Below are 16,538 nucleotides of genomic sequence, written 5' to 3' on the forward strand. Positions count from 1 at the left end.
CCAATATGCATTTCTGATGCTATCTGGAAGAATATTCCCAACATTACTCAGAAGCCCTTCCTTCTATTTTTTTTCACCTATTGCATACACAGAAATGTATTTTCTGTACCCCATTCCTGCTCTTATTAACTGCAATAATCATTAAAAGCTCTTTGCATTTTGTTCACTAGGGCCTTACTGTTTAATTTTTATGCCCTCTTATCAACCACAAACGTTTCCTCTACATTTGAAAGCTGTTAAATGTCAAATTTCATCCTATTTTTAAGTGTCACATTTCTTTTGCTTCTCCATATCTCCAGGTTTTGTAAGAATTCCACTTGCTGGATATCAACCCCTCTGCTCTCTACCAGAGTTTCTCTTATGGATTGTAGCAAATGACCAATATTTCAAGTGTATGCATCAAGGAAAATACTTATGAAGTGTAAAAGTTAAGGTCTATTTAAATTCAACTTGATTAAATCATAAATTAAGCTTTTTTGATACCTATAGTGTTTTAAAAATTAAAATGCATTTATTTAAAATATTAAAAACAAATGTACCTTATGTACTAGTGATGTAAAAACCAAATTAATTGACTTAATTTTGAAGATTTGCATTTGATATCATTCCTCAATTGCTATGTGGGTAATATTTCCTTACTGAAAAATCTTTTCAGTTAGTTCCCTATTATATAATAACAAATGAACGATTAACAACAGATATGCCTTATCTCATGCCCCAGCTTTCCTCTGAATCCTGCAACATAGAGGTCCTGGCTGTGAGCAGAGGAAAATGGGTGGGCCACATGAAATGGGTATGCAACTACTAAAGAGAATAGTCATATCACTCTAGACTGTGAAAAAATCCCCTTATCACTTAAAACACTCACAAAAAGGAAAAATTGCGGCTTCCGACTGATGTATTTCTCTCTAGTTCATATATATCAAGGTGTTTGGCAAAATTAAAACGTCTATAAGAAGTTTCCTTTTGGGAAAAATAAAAGCCATTTCTATTTAATTATTCATTAGCTTGAATACAGCCAGAATATTTATGCTAGTTTCTAGCTCTGATTTTGTGTCTATAATTGCTTCTAGTAGTAAATGCGTAACAATAGTAAAGTTCCAGCACATAATCAAATAACAGGAACTTACTTCGTGCCACAGTAGGGCAGTGGTGCTCATTTGGGGGCAATTTATCCTCAGGGGACATTTGGCAATGTCTGAAGACAATTTTTTTCATACTTCTGTTGGTAACTTTACTTTTTTCACTTTAAAGGCAAGAAGAAATTCAAAACCTCTGAACTTATAATCTTGAACTTGAAAGAATCAAAAAACAGTTGTAATTTAAAACAGTATCAGTAAAACAAATGTTCCCATGAGTATTAATGGACGATACTGAAATAAAGTATAAACATCTTATTTTGTTCTTAATTTGAAGTTGCCAGAGAATCAATTACAAATATTTATTCTGAAAGGTGCTACTATGAATTCAGGCTGCACTTTCAACTATTGATAATGACTATTCAAAATTAAATTTATGAAATACCTAGAAAATGGTTTTAATCGAAACCTGCAGGCAGATTTATAATATTCATTTGCAATGATTTTTTAAAGATTTAGAAGGCCACTGTTTTAATACAAATTAGTTTTAAAATCTTCTTCCTTTAGTGTTTTCAATTGTCACATAGCGATAAACCAAACAACCAAGTAATTTCACATGATCACTGATAATATTTATGCAAAAATTCTTGTGTCAGTATTTTTAATGTTGTGTACATCAGATTATAGTAGAAAGCTTTAGACAAGATGCAGACCCTATTTTCATTAACAACACAACTGCATTACAATAAACCAAGCTTATATTCAACCATCAGGTGTGGTTCTCCCATTACTTCACTTTGTGATGGATTATTAAGAATATCTTCAAATCCAATAGCCCCATCATTACCCCTCAAAATAGCCAGTGAAAAGTTTGAGCTCAGAAGAAACGGAAACCGCTGGGCCTGCTGCATTCCAGCTGTAATTTTAGTGGCAACAAACAGACCCCGGATGTTTCTCAGTATGGAAAAATTCATTTTATCTTGGTTGAGCTGGAAATTCTTTTCTGATAATTCAAGGGGATGACTCGACAAAAGTTCAGTTTTCCCTCAAGGAAATCCTTTCCGAAGAAGATCTTGACTTTCAAAAAGGCTACTTGCTGAAAATATAGTAACTGGAATACTGTTGCTTAGCTGCGATCCAAGCCCTCGGCCGCTCCTCCTTAGCCTGCTGCCCACACCGCCAGCCCCCCGTACCTGCAGCCGGCCCACCGCTCCCCTGAAGACATTTTTGATGTCACGATTGGGGGGTGGGACTGCTACTGGCACGGCGGATGCGGCCAGAGGTGCTGCTAAATATCCTATAAGGAACAGGACAGACTTCGCAACAAGGAATTACCTGACCAGAAAGGCTCAGTGAGGAGAAATACTTTATTAGATTGAACAGAATCTACCATTCTAAGGTATCCAAATGAAATTTCTATGTATAAAGTTCCTTCGGCGAGGCATTCTTTGCTTGTTCAGAGGTTTTTAAAATTTCTATCATCAAAATCCAGATTCAAAGCTACTCAAAGTGAACAACTCTGAAAAAGCAAAAATCATTTGGTGGAGGTGGCAGGGTAGGGGGTGATGTGGTGACTTCGGTACTGCACAAACACAAAGCACCCTTATGAGCCGCCTTTTGAAGAGGGAAAACAACTGTATATCAAGCAGCGTGTGTATAGCTCATTAGTTCCCTAACTGGACTCTCTGTTCTTTACAAGATAAACTTCCTCTGGGGTTGGGAGGTGGGGGGAGGTGCTCAGAGCATGGGGAGGTGGGGTGGGCCGTTTGCAAGTCTGAGGAATACAAATCTTTTGAGGTGACTAAATTAAAAACATGCATTGAAGCTATAAACTCACTACCGAATCTGTGGCCTCGGGTCAGAATCCCTGCAGGAGAGCCTTCTCCTGAATGCCTGCTCTTGTTAACATTTTCTGTAAGGAGCAGCCCAGAGCTAAGTCAGCTCTGAGCAGGACTCTGCAAGCCCACATCAAAAATGACGACAGGTGGGCCAGTGTGATGAGGCACCGGTGGGAGGTTCACCCTGTGTGAGGATTCTGTCACGGCACACCCCGGGAGAGTAGCAAGGACAAATGTAAATGCTCTGTTTCATTGAAAATCGCTTTGGGTTATACAAAGCCTTTTCTTTTTTTACTTGAAAAGCTACCGATTTCTGCATTTATATGTGTCAGAGATGGAGATTTTTCATTGACCGCAGAACAACCCCGTGACAATTTCTATGTGTGTTTTCTCGACACAGTTTCGATGGTGTGACTTAGCAGCCAGCACTCTATCCCCCTTTCCCCTGATAACCTAGTGCCCTTCTTCATTTCCTTATAACTTCCCTTCATAAGGGAAGGAAAAAGAAAAAGACGCCATAATTGAAAATGATTTCAAACCATTGAAAACATATTGCTCTGATTATATTGTGTTCTATTTATTAAAAAAAAAAAAAAAAATCCGGATGCCTCATCTAATGGTTCTCAACTGGGAGTGATTTTGCCCTCCCCCCTTTCCCCCAGGGAGCTTTGGTTGTCTCAACTGGGTTGGCAGTACTGGAATCCAGTAGACAGCGGCTGGGGTGTTGCTAAACATCTGAAAATACCCAGAACATTTCCCACAACCATTATCTGACCAAGAAAATGTTAGTAGTGCTGAGATTGAAAAACCTTGGTCCAGTCCAATGTCAGGAACATATAAGTGGCACTCAACACTTGTAATTTATTGAATATGTCAAGTAAACATGCTACTGCTTATTGTGCAAAATCTTCTATTTTCTCTGTCTATTCAAAACACAGAAAGATTGAGAGTCTAAAGATTTTGCTTCAAATTTCTGGGTCCTTTGAATGTAATTATGTTGTAGATCTTGACTATGAAATTAGTTGAGGACATATTTCCAATACGCATGCACTAATACATAAGTGAAACAGAAAATTTGTTTAGTTATAATAAAAGTGTGACTAATAAACATAGCCCTAAGAATGTCAACCTCAATATACATTCAAAATAATCACAGGGGCTCAGAAATGAATGATTCTATGTAAAGCAGATATGGCCGTTTTAACTATAATGCCAATAATGCCACATTTTAATCCCTTTATTCATAATTATTGTGTGAAATTTAAAAGTCTCAAGTGATTCAATTAGAACCTAGACTATTATATTTCCAAGACAACTAATTTGAACCCTAGGAAAATAAAAGTGTACTTATAAATACAAATAATATCACATGAGTTTGTTTTTGTTGCTTTCTAGTTATTATTTTAAAAATCATCTGTATGCATTTTCATATTGCATGATTGGGTATAAAAAAGTCAAAGGCTTGAGAAGAAAACATTTTTTAAAAATGCTATTCTAAATCATTTTGAGTCCCAGGTTCCTGAAGTATTTTCTTAGGCTAATTTGAGGGTCTTGATCCTATAAAATATAAAACTCAGCCTACATGGCTGGATTCATTATGAATTATGTGAGAGCTCTATTGTTCTGATTTCTTAGGTGGTCAGTCCTGGTTACATGACACAGTGCTCAAAATATGTACTTTATGTGATTCAACATGCTTTAGGCATTTTCTTACCTTTAAATGCCTATATTTTCTTTTATATTTGGAAATGCTAAAAATAAATGAGGTACATTTTTGCCAAATTTAACAAGCTCCCAAATAACAGTTTCTTTTATACTATATAAATAAAGCCTTTGTGTCACTGGAAGATGTATTTAGCAATTTTCAAATTTCTACAGGAAGAAGCTATTCTTTATAGGATATTTGAGATCCTCAAGTCTATCAAATCAATACATGCCAGAGTAAGATACCTGACAGCACCAGCTGCAAATGTTGTTTCTGATATTGTTTTTACTAGACAGACTTTGTTTTTAGAGGCCTTTTAAGGTGCATTATTATGAAGTGAATTTAGGAGCAGCCTTCAGCTGTGATTATCGACTTCCTCTATACCACTGTCTCAGAATCATAACCATTTCCACACCCAGTGGTCTTTATTTTCCATGAAGAGACATGAACCATTCTTCTTAAGCCAGATTAAATGAAAAAGGAATTATAAAGCCTTTGTTCTGGGGTACCTAGAAATGATACCCCACAAATGTGATTCACCTTCTAGATTTGAAGAGAGTGATCATTTGTCATGTGCCTCTAGGGGAGACAAGCATTGGTCTTCAGTTCCCTCTTATGTAAAATGAAAAGGCTGGACAGATCTGTCAACTCATTTTCTTACATATATTCGTCAGAAGATTTTTTTGTTTTAAAAGCAAACAAATTAATTGCTTGGAAGAATTGTTTTAAATTCGGTAGAGCTATTGTCATTCTTTCTCTCATTATAGTTCTATGCATAGGTAATGTATAAAAGATAATCTCAGCACAAACTCATAAAAATTAAATAACTTTTTCAAAAAAAGTTACTATGTAAAATTTTAGGGCTTCTGTCACATTCTTAAGAGATATGAAAATATAGAAAATGCTTTATTTGCACCATGTAAATATTATTTGCGTACATTTCCAAAAAGGAAAATTGCATTGGTTTCTTTACTCATAAAATGTAAGCAATTACCCCAACAGTCTTGGCATTTAAACTTGAATGCCAAAACTTAATGTGAGTGAGAGAATTTTCTTCCCACTTTTGTGCTTTTATTAATTAACAATGGATTATTAGGTATTAATAAACACAACACGGCTTCTTGAGAATCACTGAATGTTACTGTATCATGAAGAGAGAACCCAAAACCAAAAAACTACAAATAAAAACATGGGCATTGGAAACCTATGGAGCTTTCAGGCAGGCTGAATGGAAATAGCTTCTGGTGCAGCAAATACTGAAATGAGCTTAATCACTAAGATTATTTTCATTTATAGATTTTGAGAAAATCAGAACACGTGAGTACTGCCTAGTTTGTGGAGGACCTTCTTTCCTTTTCCATTGCCCTCTGCCTCCTTGCACATGTGCCAAGGAGCATTGTTCACTCATCCAAGTTGGTTTCGTTGTCTCTCTTGCACACATCATGTTCAGATGCTGTCCCTGCTCCAGAAGATCCAAACTCCATGATCTGCTATCGCCACTCGTTTCCTGGCATTCCAGGTGGCAAATGTGGGCAGGCCAAAGATCTTTCTCAATTGGAGCCTGCAAAATAATGGGGTAGAAGAGAATTCTCTTCTTGTTACATAGTCTAAGCAGCTTCTACAAGGCCTTTATTTTATGAAGCATGAGGGAAGTCACAGAGGGAATTATGATGAGGGAAGGACAACTTTGATAGCAGGCCAATTTTGACAATCCCATTGGTCTCATCGGCTAAGTCTTCTAAAAGATTAAGACCTCTCAATGGGAGGGGGTAAGGACTATGAACCACTAGCACAGGTCATAAGCCTTCTGATTCATGTCTGTGCACTCACAATACTATCCTTTTCAAGACTCTGAGTCTAAATCCCACACACACTCTCAACTTTTGTAAATCCCTATCCCTTCACAAAGGAAGAGATTCCATTCCCAGGGTTTTTCAGTAGTTTTGAGGATGTCCTTTATGTCCCTTTTTATATCGGAGTTTTATAGGCACTACAAACATCCAGATTCGCTTTTAATGTCTTACTGGTTGCTCTTTCTCTACATTTTCCACCTCCTGACCCATCTGGGGCTGTGTTTAGTGAATGCCATTCTTGGTGTTTTTTCAAATACAGTCTTTTAGAAATAAGGATATTTGGGGGATGGGTTGTCTTTTCCTTCTGACACATCATCTAACATATCTATAACATGAACAAATTGCACGTAAAAAGTGATTTGTGCATTTTTGCTAAAATACTTTTGGCATATGAAAGCAAAAGAATGCTTATACTATACTTTAATATAGTGATTTAAATAGTAAATGCTTAAAATGCGACTTTCAAAAGCATTCTGCTTTCAAAGCATTGTCAATATTGGGTGCATGATTGGTTCAGTGGTAGAATGTTCACCTTTCATGCGGGAGACTCAGATTCAATTCCAGGACCATGCACCCCCTGAAAAAAAAAAATCCACAGAAACAAAAATTTAAAAAAATTGTCAATAGTATTGCAATGATCATGCTCTCTCTTTTTAGCTGGCACTATTTAAATGTGTGAAATAAATCATGTGGAAGAAAAGCAGATGTATTACCAAAATATCTTCTGACAGATTTTTTCAGTTGTGTGTCAAGAATTTAGGTCATGTGGGTAACTGACTTTTCTATTATTTGGATGGAATTTAAAAAATTATTTCTCCCTAAAAAATTATGGTAGCTATTTTATAAAGCATCTATTTGTGAAAATCCTATCTGTAGAACCTAAGTTCAGCATTAACCCACCATCCTTTTTTGTTACCTTGCTCTTTCTCTTCTTCCTTGCAACATAGGAGCAGATCCAGGTTTGAAAAGAGTAAAGATTTTATGATTTGTAGTGTTGGTACTCCTTATCAAAGCAAATGCAGAAATATCTTACTTTTGCAAATTTTACAAAAATATAAGGCCATGCAAATACCCTGTGAAGGCCATGCCTTGTATCTTAGAAGGGGTTCCATATAAGTCAGGGGTCCTGAGACTTCTACTTAATACCTTCAAGGTAATTTCACCTCTGTTTCATTCTAAACTCATGAAGAGCAGAATGAGATACTTGCCTTTATTTCACCCAGGTGGGAGAATGTTCATGTACAGGACTGTTATTTGGCACCACAATTACGGGAGAGAGAAAGCAAAGGATTCTGATGTTAAGGAACTCTCTTCCTGGTGTCCCAGCTGGAGGTTTCACCCTCCCTTCTTCCTTTTCCCCTCCCCAACACAATCCACATCTAGCCAAGTGGTTTGCTTGTTTGGTTGAACAGACGTCAAACTAGTCTAGATGAGTGAGAAGGTTCTTTATCTTGAAATATGCTCTTGAGTTTAAAATGGTTCTATTATGGATTCAACTCTGATATGTCTTAGATGAAAACCCAGGTCAATGTAAAGATGCTACATGGACCTTTGTGCAGGGATTATGTTCTATTGAAACTTTTCTTGTGTGGATAAGACATGGTTTATCTAAGATTTATTTTTACACTAATTCTTGCTGGGTAGTCTTTTGATGTAATCTTTTAAATTTGCTTGTGATGCTCTTTTTTGATTGATCCCATCCTATGACCAAACCAGAACAGCTCTGTAACTATGAAAAAGAGGACTCAGTAAGCTTCGCTTAGCTATCTGGCTGACAAAGGTTTATACTCAGTTCTTGCTCTTGCTACGACTTGTGCCAAATGTACCAGGCTTGGTACCACTCCAGAGTTCCATATGCACTTCCGAAAACTATAAAATCTATTTTGTTTTCAAAATTATTGTAATTTGGCTCCTACCTTCAGCAATTCAGTGATCCCTTGATTAATGAACTCATTAACCATTTCATAGACAGTGTTTTTGAACCTCATTTCAGTATTTAATATTATCAATCAATATTTCCTTCTTTAAATTCTGCTGTTGTATCATTATGAGAGGAACCTTGGAAATATCTAGTCCATGTGTCTTGTTTAGTAGACAAGGAATTAATGGCCTTGTAGCATTTCTATATATCAGGAATAAACAAAAAGAAAATGAAAGTAGAACCATTTTAGCATTAAAAAATATCAAATATTTAGAAATACATCTATCAAAAACATGGGAGACATAACATAATTAAAACAGCAAAATATTCTAGAGAGAAATTAGAGATTCAAATATATTAAGGTTTGTTTACTGATTGCATTAACTGAAAGATAAATTTGAAAATAATTTCTATCTTTATAATATTTGTCTTCCAAACCATGAAAACAATACAAGCCTCAATTTATTTAGGAATTTTAGAAATTTTAATATTCCATTCAAATGGGAATATTCAAATACTAAGGTGCTGATTTCAACCCTGGATAGCTCCTGCAACTGACTACAAACAATCCCACATAAGGGGTCCTTGATTTGGGGGACTCAGGGCTCAGCTGTTTTAATCCTGGTGTAGAGAAAGAGACCTGAAAACCGTGGAGACCTTGGAGGGTTGGTGAACAGCTCCATCACCTGAGTGTGCTCATATCCTCTTGCATAGTGTGGGAAACCCGCCCTTTCCATGAGGAAATGTTTTCATATTTGGAAATTAGCACATAAGAAACTTAGAGACCACCAACCACAAATAACCTTTTTTTTTTTTTTGGCATGGGCAGGCTCCGGGGATCGAACCCGGGTCTCCAGCTTGGCAGGCGAGAATTCTTGCCACTGAGCCCCCGTTGGCCACTCCCAACCACAAAGAATTTGTTTTTCCATTAAAGAGAGTAAAAAAAATAGATCTGCTCACCTACCTTACATAATTTTCCCACTCAGCTAGTTAGTAGCAGAACTAAGACCAGGTCTTAAATCTCTGATTTTTTTTTCTCAAGGACTCCATCCACTATGTCACTATCAGTGAAGTTTTCTGAATCTTTCTTGAGAATGGGTTTGCTCAGATGGATAAATGAAACAAACTACAAAGGAAACACTAGTAATTGTGCCATTTCTCTATTTTTCATATGAACAGAACAGTGCATATTTGTATAAGCAACATGGAGATGATTGTAATCGACTATAGGATGAAGGTAGGGGAAGAAAAGGGAGGGCTTTGAGATTTTACTGCAACTCCTCTCATCCAACTGTTTTTGCTGTCCACTTCAAGCAACAGCTCTTATTGCATGCTGTTATTAAAAAAAAAAAAATTTTAATATACTACTTTGCAAGTGGAGCCCAAGTGTAGCTATGGTCAACAACTGATAACTATGGCTCCAGATGTCAAAAATTAAGAATAAATGTCCCTACTTCAATAAACATGAGGAGGAAGAGTGTACATTGTACACCTGATGTAATTCAAGTTTATTTCATTTCATTTCATAGTTCTGTAGCCCTCTATGAAAGCAGTACATGTACAAATCATTTATAACGTACGTCTTCTGCTTTCTCTGAACTGTGGAGGTCTGACTTGTTAGTGATTCTTTAAATAAGCACAAAGAGGTTGTCAGTGAAAATGTAATAGTTTAACTTACTTGACTTTTGTTTTAGTCTGCCTGTAGTGTAATGAATAATTCTTTCCTTAGATATGGAGGAAAATACAGTGCTGAAGGAAGTTACTTATTTAGAATTTTGAATTCTTTGAAATAAAACCCACATACTCAAATGCTATCCTAAGTGGAAAGGAAAAGAAATATGAATGTAATCACAACCTAAAAATAGTTTAATGCCATTGTACTTTCTTGAGAAATTAACTCTCAGTCATTTGTACTATATACATAGAATATATTTCTGGTCAACAAGAAGTTGATGCATTTCTCAAATAGGACAGGATTAATGTCAATGTATGATTTATTTTCTACATTATATTTTTGTGTTTTAAAATAATAAGATAAAATAATGAAAAACTTTTATAATGTTCATTATAAAAGAACAACAAGACTTAAATATATAAAAAGAGAATATCACCCAGAACTCTAACACCCAGGGGTAATCTGTTTCTTGGTCAACATACTTCTGAGCTTCTTCCTGTCTATATATATTTGTCTGTTTGTCTCCCTTCACAGACAAACACATACTCATACACACATTTACACAAATGAAATGTTACAAAAATGATGGAACATATTTTTTCCAACCATCAATAAACTTACTCATTGTACAGGAAAATGGATAAGCTCATCAATAAATTTACATTTAGAAATTTCCTCTTCCTTAATCGAGCTTTAGTTGTACATACATTTAACACAGTAGCAAAGTGGATAACACTGAATAATAAAGTCAATAATTCAGAAGGCAAATCTTAAATAGTTATGATAATATACCATCAACAGGAACCCAACCTGAGAAGAAAATTTGCATGCTTATTATGCTTATTCTTTAAAAAATATTTATTATGAAAATTTAAATTTCAAAAACTGCACAGTAATCACTCAATACCCACATCAAATAATAACATTTCACTGTATTTTGTCTATTTACACACCTATCAATCTCTCAATTTAATCTCTGATATTTTTTGAACCATTCTAAAGACATCATGACACGTGCTCCTAAATAATCCCACTTGATTAGCCAGAAGAATTCTGATTGTTCTCCTACATCAGCACAATACCATTATCATTCACCTAACAAAGTTACCACACATCCCTAATATTATTTAGTATTGAGAACTGGCTTATTCTGAAAGCCAATTTGCAAAACTAGCAAAAGTTTTTTTTTTTTTTTTTTTTTTTAGTTACAGCAAGTAAGCGAGATTCTTTTAGTACAAATTGCTTTTTTTAAAAAATTGCAAATAGCTTTTTGAAGTGTAGCTTTAAACTATTGTTGATTCATGAATATATTCTGTAAATATAATTCCCATGCAAACGTGAATACAATTATTAATATAGTAACAGTGAGTTCATATGTAGAATGTTAAGATGAACAAAAAAATATATTTTTCTTTTGTTATGAGAATTTTTCAGTTGAATATTTGGTGTGAATTTTGTTCAAAAATCACTTTATACTTCACTTTTTGTGTACATAGTCTATGTCAACATTTGTAGGCTTCAAGCTAAAGTGGCTATTTATATCCGTTTATATAGAGACATTATCAGTTTGTATGAATGGCCCCTCTTCTATTCTGAAAACATGAATTCGCTTGCATCCATTTAAAGCCATCACCGCAGACTTTTGGGAGAGGAAGCAGTCATTACTTGTGAACCCAATAGAACACAGGTCTTGTTCTGCAAAGGAACAAGGATTAAAGCAAACAAATAAAAACCTGATTTCAGTGGATCCTATGCAGTTGGATTAGTAGTGACCAGAAAGGTAAATTTAGTAGAAAGAGCTGAGCTCTTTTAGCAGTCTTTAGTCTTTAATCACGTGCCTGGGATTAAAATGCCTTGTGTTTAAGAATAAAGTCAATTTTGTCATTGATATGATCTGGGCTTATCCTATTCATGGCTCCTTTTTTGTTTTTTTCACCTTTTCAATCATTTATCTTTGTAGAGACAACCAATGTTATGGTAACAAGGTAAGAGCACTCTTGTCTCTCATATATTTCTAAGAACAGCAGGCATTTTCCACCTATGTCGTGTGTTCTCAAATCATTCATTCCTCATTTAAATGAAGTTTAATCCTGTCTAGGGATTGGTATGTGTACATTAGTCAGGGGCAGGGATGTGTGTGTGTTGTATGTGGTTGTCGAGGTGGGGGGAAGGTATGTGAACCTCCATCTGTTGTCATGTGGAAGGAAGAATACTTCTGCTCCTCCCCTCGACCCTAACTACCAGCGGCCTCTAACCTGAGCATGGAACTCAGCTCGCTTGAAGCTCAGCTTCACCTTGAGGAACAGCCTGTGCTGTGACATCCAGACTGCTGCTTCCCCTCCCAGCATCCTCCCCTCCATGCAGCCTTTGGAAGAAGTCCTATGGCAGGGCAGGGACAGCCAAAGCACATGGGAAGTTATGAAAAGCAGTTAGAGAAGGTTGAATGGAGAGCGGATATTGTTATAAGGGGAACCAGTGACTTCCTGTGAACACATGTTACTGTCTCACCCTCGATCTGCAGCAGCATGGAGGCTGTTTAGTTACCCAGGAAGGAAGCGCTCTTCACTTTCCCTGGAGGCACTGGACCAAAAAGTGTTGGCTTTTGGGTCAGGAAAGCACTCCTAAGTGCACAAAGGTCCACCTTCCTATTGTTAAGGCTCTATATGTTCCTAAATTTTTGAAGCAAATGGATTTGTGGCTCTCAAATGTTAGCTCTCAAGGTTCACAGAACAGGCTTCACAGCTGCACTAGCAAGCAAGGAGGGGTGAAACCAGTGAAGCATTTTAGACCAAACTCATTTCCGCCCACATCAGAGAGAAGTTGAGGAGAGCTACACTTGAACCCTCATTATATTTTTATATCTTATAGACTAAGATGACATTCCTAAACTAGCTGCTGGTTTTGGGTATATGCCATAATGTCTTAAAAGGACCTAGTCCTAAAAGTGCTCAAGGTTTCAAATCTGAGAATTCTCCTTATTCACCCCCACTTCCAGTGACATTCCTAAACACATAATAACTGCACTCCCTATCCCACTTGGGATTTTATGTCAGTAGACACTTTTCGAGTGTGTGAACAAAAGAGAAAGCAAGCAAGCAAGAAAGGAAGAGTACCAACCAAAAGTTTATCCAAGTCTTCATGATATAAAAAGGATGAAAAAACAAACAATCAAAATGAAATTTACCAAATTGTACTTTCTTTGTTGAGGGAAAAAAGAAGCGTGCTAGTAGCAGAGAGGAGAAGGCACACAAAAACAGTAGAAGTTAGAATTGAGTGAGAATTGGGAAATCTTTACTTTTGTTTATAAATATAACATCTATTGTTATATTTTATAGATCTGGTTAGCTTAAAATATTGGGAAATAATTTGAGTGTTTTAATTCCTTTCTTCATCTATTGACAGCCCCAAAGTATTGATGATACACCTTTAATATATATTTCTTCTATCAATCTCTTTGCTTTTTCCTTGGTTTTGGCTCTCATCATCATGTCACGATTATTGTCCCCTCAAGCAGTCAAACCCACCCTTTATTGTTGACAGAATTATTTATCAAAAATTAATTTTATCATATTCCTCCTTTGCGCAGAATGCTTTGATGATTCTACATTGTCCACAGGCTGAAATCTAAACCACTGAGAACTGAATTCCAGACCTTTCATGGTCTGAGAAGAGCCCATCTCTCCAAATCCATCTTTTATGTGCCACAATTCTGCTAAATCGAAGCACTTGCAGTTTCTCCAAAAGGTGTTTTGTTGGACATTTCTGTGCATCGTACATGCTACCCCTCTGCTTGGAATATAATTTCTGCCCTGCCCCCACCCCAACTGTATTATCTTCTCCTCTTGCACCTTCTACTACCCACTGAAGCATAGTTGATCACTTCCTCCTTTATGCCACAATGCTATTACATTTTTGTCACACTGCATTTTAATTACTTGTTTATATGTCTGTTTTCACTACTAGAGTGTGATCTACAGGTGGGTAAGGGCTTTGTTCCTACTTACTTATGTGTTCTTAGGGTCTATTGACAAGGTTTGGAATATGCTAGATATAAGTCTAAAAATGTTTTTTAAAATGTAAATAAATATATATTCTGGTGGTAGAATGTCTTTTCCCATGTTATGACTTAGGGTATTTTCTGCTTGTAACTTATATAAAATTTGACCCAATCTACTTAAAGCAAAAAGGTAACTTATCAGCTTATATAAGATAAAAAGTTTAGAAATATAACCAGACTGAGCATACAAACGATATCATTGGGACTTCATTTCCCTACATCTCTTAGTTCTGATCCTCATAGTTGCTTTTAAGCTGTTCTGGCTTTGACCTTAGAATTTATATGGCACCAAGAGAAAGCCCAAACTCTAGGCTTGCTGATCTTTTTGATTTTCAATCTACCAGAAAAAAACTGAGTCTATTTTCCAGAAATAGCAGTTAAAATCAGATGGGCCACAGTGACTCTCATTCGGTCATATGTCCCTCTGGAACTCTTTCCAAATGCTCTGCTCCAATTGGCATAGTCCTGACTCGTGGCTGCACCTCTGGAATCAGCTTCTCTAGACCTATAAGGACTGAGAGTGGCAGAAAGAGGATTTAACGGTTATCAGAAGGACAACGAATGAAACATGCATGGCAAATCAATAAATTGGTCATGGGGTAGATTAAATAAACTCTTATTCTTCTGACTTTAAATTTAGGAAGTTGGGACCTTAATTGTTTGCCTTATTTCGTATGGCTATCTCAAAAACTCACCTCCTATTTGGCTTTAGTGTGATTCATATCTTTTAAACATGATTTTCTACAGAAACTTTGAATCTGCTGATTTTGGTAATACGATCGTGTCTGTGATCCCAAGACAAAGAGTTATTTTGATCAATAGAGTCAAAATTATTCATTCAGATGAGGAATAAAACTACTGATGTGATCAGAGTTTTCAGAAAAATTTTAATATAGCTTTTCACTATAATGGCTGTTGCTTAAGAAGCTACTGCAAAACTTGAGTTTAAAACAATTTATCCTTATCATAGCTCTTGATTCTGGTGCCCAGAATTTGAACAGGGCACAATAAGGAGCGCTCATCTCTACTTTGATGTCTGGACCTCAACTGGGAGGAATGCCTGGGACTAGTATAATAGAAGACTGGCTGAACATTTACTATTTTGTCTCTTTCTGTAACAGAGATCAGTGAACTACAGTTCATGGGCCCAATCCAGTGTGCAGCTTGTTTTTGTACTGTCTAGGGGCATAAATGCTTTTTGTTTCTTAGTGATTAAAAAACTCAAAAGAAAATTATTTCATGATTTATGAAAATTAATTGAAATTCAAATTTCAGTGTCCATTAATAAAGTTTTATTGGAACACAGACATATCCATTTGTTTGAATAGTGTCTAATCTCTGCAAATGCAGTGTTGAATCGTTACAGAAGAGACCACAAAGACTATGGCCAGGAAAATCTAAAATAATTGCTATCAGGCTCTGAACAGAAAAATTTGCCAAACCCATTTTATGTGACCTGGCCACGTGGCTCCTGTGAACTTTTTCAGCCTGGAAGATATAAGGTCCCAACTTTTTCAAATCCTGAATTGGATTTCTCGCATTGGAGTTCAGGGCCTCAAGAGTGTGTATTCTAAGAGACAGGAGGTGACAGTTGCCAGTTTCTTCAGACTTTGAGCCTGAAAACTGGCACAGCATCACTTTTATGGTATTCTGTTATTCAAGCCATCATAGAGTCCTCCCAAATTCAATAAGAGGAGTGTCAAAAAATGTGCGGCCGGCCATCTTTAATTTCCCACTCTTGACCTATAGCTAAAGTCAATAATAGAGGAAATTTTTAGAGAGTAGAAGGCATTTGTTGAATTCTTCTTCAAGTAAGTGGACATTTTTACAATTCTGGTTAAGTTACAGAAGTGATAAAATCTCTGCCTTGATTTCAAATGTGGAAAAAAATTCTAATTTCATCTAGTTTTCACTTTAATTTGGAAATGAGGAGCAATTGTAGATTGGGAGATTTTAAAATTCTTATAACTCTCAGTGTTCTGATCTCATTCCAATAAACTTAAAATATTTTGTTTCTGATATTACCATATAGTAGAGTCTTTATTTATCCAGATGTTTCCAAACCAGGATAACTGATTCTGCTTCTATGAAGAAATTATTTATTATTAAAAAGCAGTAGCCTTGATTTTCTAGTTCATGCCAAATAAGAAAGACATGGAATTTTATTAGTTGGTTACCCCTTATGTATTCAAGCTGAAAAATGAAGTTCAAGGTGATTCTTGGCCAGTGTGCTCTACAAAGTAGTTAGGTCAGCTTCCTTTGACCATTTCCCCCAAAACACAGAGTTTCCCTGAAAAGTACCAAATGCCAAAAAGTACTAATATTCCATTTTAGCCAACTGATTACGTGTGAAAGTAAACACAAGTGCCATCCACAAGCATGGTAGGTTGATGATTCTGAAGGCCTTCAG

At 36.1% G+C, this 16,538-nt stretch overlaps 1 pseudogene; it reads right to left on the reverse strand.

The window, feature by feature from the left end:
- Window positions 1-1,819: 1,819 nt before the first annotated feature.
- Window positions 1,820-6,685, reverse strand: LOC143680242 (proteasome maturation protein pseudogene; annotated as a pseudogene).
- Between the last annotated feature and the right edge of the window lie 9,853 nt (window positions 6,686-16,538).

This window comes from Tamandua tetradactyla, chromosome 4, assembly GCF_023851605.1.
Source record: "Tamandua tetradactyla isolate mTamTet1 chromosome 4, mTamTet1.pri, whole genome shotgun sequence".
NCBI lineage: Eukaryota > Metazoa > Chordata > Mammalia > Pilosa > Myrmecophagidae > Tamandua > Tamandua tetradactyla.